We start from the raw sequence: 16,226 nt of genomic DNA, 5'->3' as shown, positions 1-16,226 counted from the left end.
AGCAGGGATTACACAGGCTCGCTTTATGTTCTAGCAGCACCTGTTACTCACCCGATCTTTTTTCTTGGAGCCAGATATTGTCACCAGCAATCTAATTATGGTCTGGAGGCCAATTCTTGTCTGACAGAATATCTGCCAGAAGCCATGTGGAAGTTGGAACCAGGACAGGTCAAAAGAGATATAACTGGGAGAGCTATATGAGGAGAGTTGGGGACAAGGCTGTCAAAGCAGCAACGCTCCCTAATTAGTCTGCCCCAGCACCCCGGTGTCCTGCAAATGAGCTACAGGCTTGCCAATATATTCATGATATATGGAGTCCTCAGCCTCAAAGTCCCAACGCTGAATGCCCCTGGGTGCTTCAACTCTCATCATTTTTACACCAGGATTCCACAGAAATATTTTCTACTTATGCCACAGTTGCAGTGCAGGTGTTTGGAAAGCGCTGACCTTGAAGATGGCTACACTGACATTCTGGCCGCTGAAGATTTTGTGCCGTGTATCCAGTGTGTAACCCCTTCTTTTCTCCTGGTTTGCTACGATGTCAGAGGCTCAGGGTGCCTTTTGGAGAGTTCAGGAGAGTGAGGTGCAGCGATGGCTCTCCAGGTGAACTGGCGTCCAGCTTTTCAGAACAATTTCAGCTCCCTTGACAAATCTTTTGCTCAGCGTGCAAGAGAGTTGCAGAAGCAAAAATGGGCTTATTGACAAATAGGTGAGCCTTTCCACAATACTTGTGGTCAGTCAGATCAGCCCTGATTAGGATGGACTGAGATCTTGGAGATCACCCAAATACAAATGAAGTGACAGAGAAACAGACATATATATAAAGACAAACAGTCGGGGCGCCTGGGAGGCTCAGTCAGTTAAGCATCCGACTTCGGCACAGGTCATGACCTCATGGTCGGTGAGTTCCAGCCCCGCGTCGGGCTCTGTGCTGACAGCTGGGAGCCTGGAGCCTGCTTCAGATTCTGTGTCTCCTGCTCACTCTGCCCCTCCCCTGCTCGCACTCTGCCCCTCTCTCTCTCTCTCTCTCTCTCTCTCTCTCAAAAAAATAAATAAATAAACATGAATTTTTTTTTTTTTACATAAAGGAAAAACAGTCTTGGAAGGCTATATACCAAAATGCTAACAGTGCTGTCATCATTTTTTTTTTAATTTTTTCAGGTCCTTCTGTATCTTCCCATTTATTTTACCATTACGTATGCATTTTCCTATAATAAGCAATAGCAATAAAGCTTTTTCTAGCTTGGAGGATGCCCACACAACAAATAAAGTAGTACATGACCTTGTATACATCCAAACGTCATTGAAACTCAGTTTTCCTATAAAACAAGGATAATGCCAGTGCCTTACAGGTTATAAAGATCAAAAGAAATAGTAGTGGACACATAGCAGGAACTCAAACAAGACAAAACAAAACATTTTTTCAAGCAAACAAGTCCTCCGAAAGAAGAATGCCATGATATAAATACGAGATTCTTTCTGCAAAAAAATAAAAGCAGTAGAAGTCCTTGAATTCAGGGTCAGACTGCTTGGCGTTGGTGCCTCTGGAGGTCAAGAAAAAAGCAATAGGTGAAGCAACTTCGGTAGAATGAGGAACCTTCTTCCGAAGGAAGAAGCTTACCTGAATTCCATTAAAACAGTTTGCTTTGCCACTGTTCACTCCTGTGTTGCTTTAACTCCTCTGCTTTTCCTTTTCCTGGCGATACGGATCACTTAATAAACCTAACAGAGTCCCCAAGTATGTCACTGGAAGATCCACCTTGCGAGATGTAACTCTGACACACAGGTGGGCATCTGCTCTTGTTGTTACCGTAATCGGAGACTCTCTAAGTAGACACAGGTTCGGCTCAAACCTATCTGACCTATTGCACCTCCCAACTCGTGGTCTTGCGGTATATTTTTGGCTCTGAGGAGGTTTGTCTTATGCCATTAGATCTTGTCAGGTACACAAAGATAGAGGCTTTAAGTGTGTTTTAAACCTTTAAACAGAAGAAGTCAGAAAGTCATCATAAAACAAAAGACACAATAACCAGCATTCCTTGTGTAGCAATTACTGTGTATCAGGCCCCGTTCGTAATACTTCACATACGTCAACTCATTTAATCTTCACACAACTTCACGCGGTAGGTACTTTTATTGTCCCATTTTACAGATAAAGAAACTGAGGCACAGACTCACTCCGGTAATCCAGCTAATAAGTGGTAGAGCCAGAGAGCCTGACTGTCGGGTCTCTTCCTGTAAACACAGCGCTAGATCGCCTCCCTAGGAGACAAAGCACTTTCAAGCACAGGCTTCCGGCAACCTGAATAAAAGAGGCGTTGGGATAAAAGGCACAGCCTAATAGCGTCAACGGTACCGCAACAGCTACTGATGGTAGCTGGACATGTGGGAGCCCAGCAATTATTATGTTGCGCCCCTGAAACTGATGTAACGTGGTGTCTCAACCTTCCTCAAATAAAAAATAAAAATAAATACAAACAAGAGAACCCCCCCCCCACGTGTTCCTTCTGAGTTTCTCCAGGGAGTTTCTCTTCCCCAACGTCCATCTTTACCCCTACTTTCTCACCCCTTCCACCCTGCAGTCATCCTCACCCACACTTGACGACACTTGGGAGCTCGGAAGAAAACACAAAAACAAAAACAAAACACTTCAGCAGGACACGGTCTCCCGCAGGTCCCGAAAACTAACCCCTGACTTCTTCCCGGCCTCCTCATTCATCGGTGCTCACTGGATCTTGTCCCCTTGGTACTTGCCAATCCACACACACACACAAAATGCTGTCTCCAGCACACGTACTATCCCTCCTCCTGCCAATTCGGGCTATTCAAGAATATGGTAAAGTTTTTTTAAGTTTATTTATTTATTTTTAGAGAGAGAGAGAGAGAGACAGCGCACACACACACAGGTTGGGGAGGGGCAGAGAGGAGAAACAGAATCCCAAGAAGGATCCACGCCATCAGCGCAGAGCCTGATGCGGGGCTCAAACTCACATACCGCGAGATCACGACCTGAGCTGAGATCAAGAGTCAGATGCTTAACGGACCGCGCCACCCCGGGACCTCAAGAATATGGTATCGTATAGGAAATGAGAAAGGGAACTGAAAGAATTCAGTACCCAGAGAAGGTACTGTACCCTATCTTTGCAAATTCCCACTTAGTGGACCCTGAGGCTCCCCTGGCACTTGGAGTGTTTTCACTGAATAGAGCCTCTGAAAGACATTGAATAATATGGACTTGCAAGCCATTACTAATCAGCGCTTTTGTCAAAAACATCACATTAATTACTCTTTAGAGCTTTTAAGTAAGGGTTGATCCTTTGGATGCAGGAGGTTTCAACAAGTCAATTATTCCTCAGGTTGCAAATCTCCCTAATCTCCTTCCTCCTGAAGAGTGCTGCAGTTTTCTATATGAATCGACTTTAATGAACATATGTTCCATTTCTAATGAATCTGTTCTCCATTAACGGCACCGGAGTGGAAGTGACAGCCCAGTCAGTATTTTCTGTAAGACCTTTCTTGGTTGTTACCTGACTGTGCAGAAAGAATAGAAAGCCAAAGTAATAGGAATGTGGTAGGAATACAAAGCCAAAGTAGTGAAAACTACAGCAAATAAACGAGAGTCAACAATATTAAGAAAAAAAAAAAAAGAATAGATTGAAGCCAACAGATTCTGTCTGTAGGGAATGAGATTGCATACTGGTGTTGGCCCGGCAGGAGACAGATGATTCAGGTTGAGTGGATGCATCAACCCAATTCCCCAAGGACTCGCTGGGGCCCACCTATGTGCCTTGCTTTGTGCTCAGAGCCGAGGAGGAGGGAGAAGTGGAGGCAGGGTCTGAAGAGAGGATTAGAAAAGAAGAAGAAAACAAGAGAAAAAATACAAGAAGTCCTTTCCTTCAATGAATGGGACACTTAGTTGGGGGGACCAGACTTATGGACAGTATACAAAGGATAGTATATGCCAACCTATAAACAAGCGTTGGATAAAATGGTACAAGCTATTATATTTTCTCAAGACTAAGACCTGTGTATTTCTTTTGGCACTTTAATGCTCCTGAAATTAAAGGCTGTCTTACAGTTGCTATGTACATTTCATGTAGTGTTCCATTTTCTTTTCCAGAAAGCTGTTTTTAAAAGCAATGGCGCATCTTAGAATGACAGAAATATGGTATACGGGCTCTGATTCTCCGAAACGGGAACCAGTATGAAGGAGAGTCACCATACATGAGGCGGTATCTGGTCAAGTACCTGAAAAATGAGTGTAGTGGAATCAGGCAGAGAGAAGAAGGCGTTTCTGCTGTGGATAATGGGAAGGGACAGACACACAGCATGAACAAGTCCAGAGACAGTTATAAATTTTTTTTTTCAACGTTTATTTATTTTTTTGGGACAGAGAGAGACAGAGCATGAACGGGGGAGGGGCAGAGAGAGAGGGAGACACAGAATCGGAAACAGGCTCCAGGCTCTGAGCCATCAGCCCAGAGCCCGACGCGGGGCTCGAACTCACGGACCGCGAGATCGTGACCTGGCTGAAGTCGGACGCCTAACCGACTGCGCCACCCAGGCGCCCCCAGAGACAGTTATAAATGTGGCAATGGGCATGGGAGCCTGGGCGGAACTGAAGCTGTTTACAAGGCTGGTAGGAAATCAGGCAGGAGAAACAGGTGAGCTCTGCTCTTTTTAGGAAACCTATCCTAGGATGTATCCTCTAGCCAAACTGTCATGGTCAGGAAATGAGCTAATTGAGGAAGGCACCCTGGGGTGAGTCAGGAGGGTGAGACGTTGAGAGGCAGTTGTAAGGAAACAGACAGAAAGCCAGAAAACAGGCCAGAGTCAGATTGGAGGGGTACTCTTCCAACAGGAAAGGGCAGGCTGGAAGCAGATTATAGACAGATTTTTGAATTTCAATAAAGATAGTGAGACCCGGACCCTCTGGGCAACAGGCATAGCCAACAGCACTACCAGAGTGACATGTCCTCTCCATGCCCTGCTGGACCATCTGTGAGCGGTCACAGGTGGGCAAAGGGAGAAGACGGGAAACCAGAGAGAAACAGGACTTACCTATCCCATGATTCTACGGTCTTAGCAACTAACTGGAGTGGAGACTTCCCTAGGAGGGAAGAGCGGCTCAGGTGAAACTACCATTTTCAGGAAGTACCCTAAGTGGAGGGCAGACCTGGAGATCAGGGGCTGGGATGCCTGCAGGGAGGGTCTACCATGCACCCCTCTTCCCATCAGCTGCCATGAGAAGTATCATGAAACTATCTGCACGAGGCTGCACAGAATCTGTGGAAATCACACAGCCTTTGAGTCAGACTGCCTGGGTTTCGTTCCAGCTCCGCCGCTTACTAATTGGCTTCCCATGGACAAATCACTCCCTCACCCCAGACCTGAGTTTCCTTAATTATAAAACTTAGCCTGATTTTACCAACGAGATGACGAAGGTTTCAAAAGGATGCATGTCAGTTTTATATCCTCCACCAAAACTATCTCCGGTGACTGCAGAGGGAGAAAACTAGTTGCCCCATTCCCAAAGGCTCATGCAATTCCTGCCAGCCTTGCAATAATGGATTAAAACTTAAAAGTTGATGAGCGTTGGAGATATCCACTTTACTCCCTTGTCTTCAAAAGGAACTACCGTTTAGTGAAAACCTACTCTCCACTAGATCTTTTCATACTTCATCGGATTTAAACCTCCCAATAACCCTATAAAAGTAGGTACTATTATTCATCCTCAATCTACAGTTGAGGAAATTGAGGCTCAGAGAGGTTACGTGTCTTTGCCACGATCACACAGTTAGGCCTTGAATCGGTCTGACTCCAAAGTTCAGACACACTTTCCCCTGCAAATGTGAGCATCACTTGAAGCAGTTTCTGGTTGTGCAATTATAGGCTTTATCCTCAAGTAAAAGAAATGGAGGCCTCAAAGGTTCCACAGTAGAATGTTGGGAAAAAACACGTTTCCAAAACTCTGACCCTAGGAATACCACATTGGAACCCCACATCAACCCTCTAAGGTACACAGGGCTGCAATTATGACTCCCATTTTACGGAGTTAAAGATGGTGAATCTCAGGAAAGTTAAGTAATTTGCCCAAGGTTACAAAGCTAGGAACTTGACGGAGCCAACATTCAAATGCAGGATTTCTGGCTGGATTCTATACACCTGTGTTTTGTTTTTTTTTTTTCCTTTGGTTTCATGCTATGCTTTGTACAGATCCCCATGTGCTATTGATGCTCAACAAATAATCAATGACATCTACTGCCTGGCTCCCTACCAAGAGTAGGACACAGTGAAAATGTGCTCCATGAATCTTAAAGCACTGCAATATAAAGAGCAGATAAATGAAGAGAAGTGTAAAGTGTGTGCCAGGTGCTTAGTATTCATCATTTAGCATCAGCAGCAGGCGTCAACGTTGAGGCAATTCTATTTTCAGACGCCGCTAAATAAATTCATCTCCTTTCCCTGGTATGACAATAATAGTAATAAATTCTTCTGACTTTTCAAGATGAAACTCTGTCTCCTTAGGATCCTCTGAAACAGAAAATACTGAGCAAAACTGGAGCAAAATCGGCTGCAGAAATTCTTGAATAAACTACATTCAAGGGAGTCTTGTCTACTTTAGGTGGCAAAGGACATGAAGTAAATCCACGAACTTCCCAGATGGCACCGATGAGAACCATTATAAAGGTCTCCTAGTAGCTTAGTGTTGAGGTCCCTTTTTGTCTTGAGGTTTACCCTCTCCCATATAATTTTATCTAAAGAACTACTTCGGTTTAATGAGGGCAGTCAGGCTTGCTAGGAAATAGTGTAGTAGAAAGTACTGTGGGAAGGAGGTTCTAAACCAAATTCTATCACTAATGATGTCAGGCAAATCATTTCTCTTCTCCCTAATGGGAAAATGTTGCCAGGCTAATGTTTTCTCAACTGGAAAATTATTGTCTCACAGTTTTTTATCAGTCTTAGAACCAATCATGTGAACACTGTCCCTATGATATCCATCCCCAAAACCAATCTACTAATAGGAAGAGTGAGAAAAATGGAAAGGAGAGTTTTTCTAGATGTTACAAGCAGAAAACATGGCTCCTTAGAGGTAAGTTTGTTGCCCCAGAAAGGGGCAATCAGGATTGATTCAAAGTCAGTTGTTTCATACAATTTTAATTGTTTTTAAGTTTCTATTTAAATTCCAGTTAGTTAACATGTAATATTATTATTTTTGTTATTATTATTATTAAACCAGATTGATTTGGTTACCTGTGGGTCATTGACCAATACTCCCTGTGATATCATTGTCTAAAATTTCTTTCCAAAACCTTCTTTTCTAAACAACAGAGGTAAGTAAATTTAATTAGAAGAAATACAAGGTATTGCTAAAAATCTATCCTGTTGAAGCTGCTTATAAGGGCATGACTCTAGCAAGTCACGATTTGCATATGGAAGAAAAGGTGTTAATCAGAAAGGCGAGGCACCATTCAAATGGATTTTCCCTCAAAATAAAAAAAAGAGAGAGAGAGAAAGAAAGAACAGCAATCTGGCAGAATAATTCTGGCAAGCACAAGGCCTCATGGTGCTCTGAGCCACATCAACCAGGCTGTCCCTCACTCTGCCTTCTTTGGCCCACAGAAAGGAGGGAAATGAAAGGTGAAATGTGCAGTAAATGCATTTGACAACAAGCTGTGTAATGATTCCTTAGGTTGAACTACTCTAGTTGACAACTGTGAAACTCTAAAATGGTTTTTGAAATTCAACTCTTAGAAGATTCCAGCACTCAAGTTCCAACAATCTTTCATGTGAATTAACTTGAAGATAGAATTCAGAATAGATTTGAAATCTAATCTATTATTAGATGTCTGGGGCAAATTTCAGGGTAGATTAAGCCATAACTAATAATGATTAAGGATTCATGAGAAAGGAACCATATTGTATCTATACGTTTAGTACTTTCAAAGCTTACTCTGAAGAGCAACTCATTTGTGTTATGTTTAGTTATTTTAAGATCTGTAACTATAGAGAAGACATACACACAGGGGCACCTGGGTGGCTCAGTTTGTTGAGTGCCTCTTGATTTCAGCTCAGGTCATGATCCCAGAGTTGTGGGATCCATACTCAGCAAGGAGCCTACTTAAGATTTTCTCTCTCTCCCTCTGTCCCTCCCCCTGCTCGCTCGCTCTCTCTCTCTCTCTCAAAAAAAAAAAGACATAGACACAGATATTTTAAAGGAAAGCTATAGCAAATAATAGCTGTAACTGGACCTCAAAGAACACATGCCTGTTGTTCAAATATCCTCGACCAATGAATCAAGGTATATACTAACTACCTAATGTCAGAGTATCAGAATTGCAGGGTCAGATTTACGGAGATGGATAACCTTTTTAATACTCGTATTTTCAAGTTTTAGGTGACAATAGAAATGTCACACTCATAATTTGTATTTGTTCTTAAATCTGAAATGTAAAGATCAATTAAACTGATTGAAAAATTGCACTATAATCCACTAACAGCATTTAAAATGATTGCAAGTGAGGAGCTTGTCTTTGTGTAATTTTGTTTCCCCCAACAGTGACTAGCATGATGTTGGGCTCATGGTAGGCATGAATTACATAACTAATAAGTGGTTGGGTGTAGTAGAGGAGAGTCAGATTTGCTGCTTGGCTGCTTGGTTTCTCTTTAGAACCTGTTCTCTCCCAATGCAAATTATCAAATTAACATTAAGAGGAGACCTTAGGGGCGCTGGGCTCTGTGCTGACAGCTTGGGGCCTGGAGCCTGCTACCGATTCTGTGTCTCCCTCTCTCTCCCTCTCTCTCTCTCTCTCTCTCTCTCTCTCTCTCTCCCCCTCCCCTGCTTACTCTCTGTCTCTGTCTCAAAAATAATAAACATTAAAAAAATTAAAAAGAAAAAAGAGGAGACCATAAATTTGCAATTAAGAGTGAAGAGACCGGGCAAGAATAGGCTTGGCAAGTGAAGCAAGAATGTTGATTTTAGTTTCTGTTGGGGCTTACATAAAGAGAGTCAGAGACTAGAGGGTAATCTTGTCTTTTGGATCCAGTCCAGTGGGTGTATCTCACTGTTACCTGCAACCCAGCATATTAAGTCATCATCACATTCCCCCCCACACACAAAAATCACCTTCCCTTGGGTAAATATCTTTGTCACTGGTACTCCATTCCCCTAGGAGTCCTCTAGGCATCAAAACATGGTGGACGTACAATTTATCATCCAAATCAGGACACTTGAGAGTGAAACGGGGGAGCCATTAAAAATGATGCCAAGAGAACTGGTTTAAACCAGAGCCTAGGGTCACTCTTTTCATGCTCATGACTCTTCCTTATCCTTAGCCAGTTAGTAAATCATGTCACTTTTTCCTTCCACATTTATTAGACCTATGCTGACTCTAGATTAAGTCAACCTTATTTCATTGGACCCAGCTGATATTCCTTGAAGCACTTTTTCAGCATGTTATTTCTCTGTTGAAGTCATCAAGGTCTAACACATTTACTGCCAGGAATATCAAGTCTAAATGTCTCTGCATAGTTTTATTCCCCCCCCCTTTTTTTAATTGAGGCATACTTGAGATATACTATTATATTAGTTTCAGGAATACAACATAATGATTCAATTCATGTACATATTGCAAAATGATCAACACAGTAAGTCTAGTTAATATCCATCACCATTTATAATTATAAAATCTTTTTCTAAAGATTTACTCTCTTAGCAGCCTTCAAATATGCAATATATTAACTATAGTCTCTATGCTGTACATTACACCCCTATGACATCTATTTTATAACTATTTGTACTTTTTGCCTCTTCACCCATTTTACCCACTCCCGTCCCCCACCTGTGACAACCACCAATCCATTTTCTGTGTCTATGAGCTTGTTTGCTGTTGTCATTGTTTTTGCTTTTTAGATTCCACATACAAGTGAGATCATATAATATTTGTCTTTCTCTGATTTATTTCACTTAGCATGATGCCCTCAAGTTCCATCCATGTCATTGCAAATGACAAGATTTCATTCTTTTTATGGCTGAATAATACTCTGTTACACACACACACACACACACACACACACACACTATATCCATTCATCCATCGATGAACACTTAGGTTGTTTCCATATCTTGGCTATTGTAAATAATGCTTCAGTGAACTTTTGAATTAATGTTTTCATTTTCTTTAGACAAATGGTCAGTAGTAGGATTGCTAGAGCATATGAGAGTTATGTTTTTCTTTTTTTTGAGAAACCTCTATACTGTTTTCCATAATGGCTGCACCAATGTACCCTCCCACCAACAGTGCATGAAGGTTCGCTTTTCTTCACATCCTTCCCAGCACTTGCTATTTCTTGTCTTTTTGATAATAGCCATTCTAACAGGTGTGATGTGATATATCCTTATTGTTTTGATTTACATTTCCCTGATGTTTAGCGATGTTGAGCACCTTTTCAGGTGACTATTAGACATCTGGATGTCTTCTTAAAATATGTGTATTCAGATCCTCTGCCTATTTTTTAATCAGATTATTTGTGTGTGTGTGTGTGTGTTTCTTTTTTGCTATTAATTTGTACGGGTTCTTTATATATTGTGGATACTAGCCCCTTATCAGATATATGATTTGCAAATATTTTCTCCCATTCAGTAGATTGCCTTCTCATTTTGTTAATAGTTGCATATTCTTCAACAGCCTTCATAATAGGGCTTTTCTCTATTTTTGCAACAATGTTTCCCGCCACTCTACACATGAGCACCTACCATTCTAATTTGTGAGTAGCTCCACAGTGCTTGAATACACCTGACTCTCTCATTCCTGTGCTTTCGTTCACAATAGTCTCCACAACTACACCCTCTTCTTTCCCAATCTAAATCTACACACCATGCCAGTCCCCCATGAACTCTTTTTTCTCTGTCCTCCTAGAAAAGGAGAGGAACATAGGTTTCATCTTGCACACCAATTCTAATTCACTGTGATTGACTGAAGATATATGTTGAGAAGGATTCTTAATCTGAGTCCAGGCCAAATGGGAATGAATAAAGTGATAGTCCATCCGCATCGAGTGATGGGCATGAGAGAGTGGAGTAGAAACAAACAAACCACATGTAAAACATCCCTGCCCTAGATTCTTTCTACTATTTTATGTGGATTGGTCTTATCTCTCCCATTAGACCAGAAGCTTCTATAGTGCCAATTCTGCATGGGGACATAGTAAAAGCTCAGTAAGCACTTGCCGATAAAAGGTCTTCACAATAAATGAGTACAATTTCAATTTGACATCCCCTTCAGGGAAAATTCTTTGGGGAATATAACGTTGCTGTTGTTGTTAAAAACACAGGCTTCAGAATCAGGGAGTTCTGGATTCTAATCCTGGATTGACCCCTTTTAGCCATGTGCCCTGAGCAAGTGACTCAACCTTTCTACATGCCTGAGTTTCTTCATCTGTTAAATGAGAATGGTGTTCAGACCCACTTTGCAGTGTGTGTGTGTGTGTGTGTGTGTGTAGTTTTTCAAATACAAGAGCAACTATATATGCTTAGCAGAGTTCCTGGCACGTAGTAAGGACTTCGGCAAATTAATTGCGGTTGTCTCAGTTTGTGTGTTTGAGCTACTGCCTGTCCATATTTACTCCTATGGCAGGGAAAGCTCTCTCCCCTCATGTTGTTCTTTGCCACCCCCCCAAGCAAAAGTAGAACTAAAACTTTCATTCACATTGAAGGGTGAGGGGCTTAATGTGTTTGCTAACCCAGGCGTATTCCTATTTGAAGGAAGGATGATGGAGAGAGAGGAGTGCTTTCCTCGAAGGAATGAATCCCTGTAATTAACATGTTAAGAACGGACCTACTGAAAAAGTGGGGAGAAATTTTCGAGCTAGGGATAGGGACCACGTGTTGTTCACTTAAGCAACAGCAAGGACAGTACAACTGCAAGATTTTACAGTTTACCACGCTCCTTTACATATACACAGCACAGAGGCACATATAAGAGGCAGTTTCCCTGGTATTTAAATCTCTTAAAGATAACATGCTTTTTTTTTATTCACTCCTATTTATCATTTCCTTTCTCATTCTGCACAGTTAACATCGCAAAACTTCATCTCTTGGCTCAAATTCCTCAGCATAGCATTCAAAGCCCTTTGTAATCCATTTCTAACCTAATTCTCAGAGCTACCCTACTCTCTCACCTCCTCGCAAAATATACACACAAAACACACAGAGACACCCCTTCCCCGGTTCCTGTAACATACTCTGAACCGTCATGCTTTCTCTCTCCCTCTACCTGCTACGCCTATAACCAACATATCTAATTCAATTGTCCACCTTGGTCAAAACTCTCTCTTAAACTCCCTGTCTCTGGGTCCCACCTCTATCCAGGCTGAAACATTTTCATAGATAGTGTTTGCTGCCTGGTAAGTCCTGAGGTGTGACTTTCCCTTCTATTCCCATAGCACTTTGTGAATATTTTTACTATCGCACTTATATTGTGTTATAAGGAGCTGTGCACATATATGCTTTTGGAGGGCAGAACCTAATATCATGCATCTCTGTATCCCCCATGCCAAGCTCGCTGGCTCACACATAAAGGTTTGCGGAATGAATGAAATTCCCAAGGTCAACTATTAAGTTTTTGGCAGGGACAGGTTTAGAACCCAGGTCTACCTCCCACAGGGGGTTGTGATTTCCTTACAGGCACACACTTTTAGCACGTGGCAAGGTAGAGGCACACAATAAGTGCTTAATATATATTTCACTGAAATGGTAGACTCCGCAAATACCCACGATCACCTACCAATTTACAAGCCTCTGCTCCAGGTTATCCCATACCAACAGACAAGATGTACTCAGGCTCTGTCCCAACCCTTAAGACAAAACCACATGCAACCCTAAGAGACAGGACAGTACAGGAAAGACTATAGTAAAGCAACAGAGGAGTGTATAAAGATAAGTGAGAAGGAAAGGATCTGTAAAAGCTGAGATGGGGAAGCTCTATGGAAGTGGCTCTCAATCTGAATGCTGGAGGACATGATGTGTTTATATAGACACAAGAAATTGGAGGAGGAAGAGTATTGTAGATGTGGAGAACAGTAGTGTCACAGGGATTGCTACAGAGAGGGACACACTTGGCATCACTGAGGAGTCTGGGTGGAGCATATTTGGGACAATGGTGAGAAAATGACACGTAGCTACGTGGAAGCAGATTACTAAGGGTCTTGAATGACAAACTGGGGGTCTGAACTTGCCTGGAGACAATGGAGAGCCACCAGAGGTGCGTGTGACAAGGAAGAAAGTGATAAAATGAATAAAGTGACCAAATGGTTGCCTTACCTTGCCCAGTCAATTATTAAATAGCCCATGTAAAACTGAACTTCTGCATTTATTTAAATCTAAACACGTTGGCATGAAGAGAGGTATCTTCACCATTTCCCTTGTGGGACACTTTGGAATCGGGAATTAGTAATTTAACATGACAATATTTGGGAAGATGGGTGTCATATCTCAGATCAGCCGTGGAAGTCCACGGTGGTACTGGGCAAGCCACTGAACCTCTCTGGGACTCACTTTCGTGCTCTCAAATATGTCTATCCTGCCTCTGGCTCCAGTCCAGACTTACAATGATACTGAAATAATAAATGAGCAAAAGATTCTACTCCTGCTTATAACTAAAATTGGCCATGATAGTTGCAGTGAAGCCACTTCAGATCTCTGCTTTAAAAAAAATCTCATGGGGCGCCTGGGTGGCTCAGTCGGTTAAGCGTCCGACTTCAGCCCAGGTCATGATCTCACAGTCCGTGAGATCGAGCCCCGCGTCGGGCTCTGTGCTGACGCCTCAGAGCCTGGAGCCTGCTTCGGATTCTGTGTCTCCCTCTCTCTCTGCCCCTCCCCTGTCCATGCTCTTTCTCTGTCTCAAAAATAAATAAAAACATTAAAAAAAACTTAAAAAAAATCTCATTAGAAGATGTTAACAATCAATGTGACAAAGACAACCATGCTAACAGAAAAATAGGCAGAGGACACAAAGAGGCAACACACGAAAAAGAAATACAAGTGGCCAGTGAGCACAGAGTAAAATAAAAATCTCAATGGTAATCAAAGAATGTAAATTAAAGCAAGCATGAAATCACATTTTTTTTTCTAGAAGATTGTTAAAGATTTGTACGACAGATAATACCCAGGGTGACCAGAGTTCCCAGAAACAGTCTTTCTCTTGTATGCTGGTGAGTGTGTATATTTGTGCAAATATTTTGAAAGTCAGTCTGGCTCTCCATTTCAAAGGTCTTCAAAATATGCATACACTTTGACTCAGTGTTTTCATTTCTAGGAACTGACCCTCAGGAAATTATCGGAGAATGGCACAAAGATTTAGCCAAAGAGAGATTAGTTACATAATGATTTCTAATAGTAAAATTAAATGCCAACAATATATATGTCCAACTGAAGAATGGTTAAATTATATCTCAGTATGTCTATCATAGATACTGTTCAGCCATTAAAAATGTCATAGAGGAAATACATAATGACATGGAAAGATGGTCATCATATATCATTAAATGGGAAAACATCATATACAATCATATTTGGTAAAAAAATATATAATTGTGTGTGGATGTATGTATACATGTGTGTGTGTGTCCAAATATGTGCATGTATACATAATGGTTTTCATGTATATGTGAAGAGACAGAGAATACCAAAAAGGATACATACATACAGGGGCGGGATTGCAAGAACTTATTTTATTTTTCTTTGTATTCTATATTTTACATAGCAAATATTACCTTTATTTTTTAAAGACTATTTAAAATCACATTAGATGTGTAATAATTTCTTTTAAAATGGCTTGTTTTGGGGGCACCGGGTGGCTCACTCAGTTAAGTGTCAGAATCTTGATATCGGCTCAGGCCATGATCTCGAGGTTCCTGAGATCGAGCCCCATGTTGGGCTCTGTGCCGACAGCACGGAGCCTGCTTGGGATACTCTCTCCCTCTCTCTCTCTCTCTCCTCCTACCCCACTCTCTCTCTCTCTCAAATAAATAAACTTTTAAAACATGGCTTGTGTTTCAAAAGACATCAGCTCATTCAGAAGAATTTCTGGTCTAGGCTGAGATTATGATGAAATCTTGTTTTCTCAAAGGCAAGCAGTTTCTTTGCAGCTTTGGATGCTGGGGTCAAATAATAGTCGAGTTGCCTTTCAAGGCAGCCGGAGGAAGCAGTGCATCAGGGCAGGTAGGGCCAGGCCAGTGTGGTAAAATCAAAAGAAGTCGCAAGAGCCGTAGGGCCACGGGGAAGCAGGAGTAGGGCTCAGGGCAGTCCAAAGGGTACCATGGATCCAGAGGGAACAGATTAAAGGGAAGACCTCAGCAGGGGAGCCTGGCAAAGATCAGTTTTTACAGCACCGGCCTGTGCTGAAGTGCAAGGGTGGGAGCAGAGTCTGCCTTTAAGGGGAAGGCCAGGGCAGAGGCTTCAAGCCAGGTAAAAAGGAATAACTGAAGAAGAGAGACTAATCAAAATGAGCCAGGGATGACCGCTCAGGAAGCAGGACAGGAGGGCATGAGTGTGATTGTCTCCGTAGCGTATACACATAGAAACAGAGTGACAGGGGCGCCTGGGTGGCTCAGTCAGTTAAGCGTCCGACATCGGCTCAGATCATGATCTCACGATTTGCGGGTTCCAGCCCCGTGTTGGGCTCTGTGCTGACAACATAGAACCTGGAGCTTGCTTTGGATTCTGTGTCCCCCTTTCTCTCTGCTCCTCCCTGTTCTCACTCTGTCTCTCTCTCTCTCTCAAAACTAAGCATTAAAAGATTATTTTAAATAAAAAATTAAAAAAATAAATATAAAAAAAAGTAGAATGACATGTGTTGGATATTGAGGAGTTTCCAATCAATACCATCGACTTTCCTCACTAAGGTTATCAATCGACAGGCTTTTGTAAAAACAAAACAAAACAATCACAAAAAAGAGAAAGATAGTATTAATAAATAAAGCTGACACTAGAGAATGTGTTTATACTTGCAGCCAGGTATCTTTTCTCTTTCTAAAACCAGATTTACCCCCACTCAAGTCACAAGCAACGTTGGACAGTAAAACTTAAAACATCAACGAGGGGCATCTGGGTGGCTCAGTCTCTTAAGCGTCCAACTTCGGCTCAGGTCATGATCTCACAGTTTGTGAGTTCAAGCCCCATATCAGGCACTGTGCCGACAGCTCGGAGCTTGGAGCCTGCTTCAGAT

This window comes from Lynx rufus, unplaced genomic scaffold (assembly GCF_022079265.1).
Source record: "Lynx rufus isolate CCGP_SWC_20201006 ecotype Redwood Valley unplaced genomic scaffold, mLynRuf1.p SCAF_19, whole genome shotgun sequence".
Lineage (NCBI taxonomy): Eukaryota > Metazoa > Chordata > Mammalia > Carnivora > Felidae > Lynx > Lynx rufus.
This window is presented reverse-complemented; position numbering follows the sequence as displayed.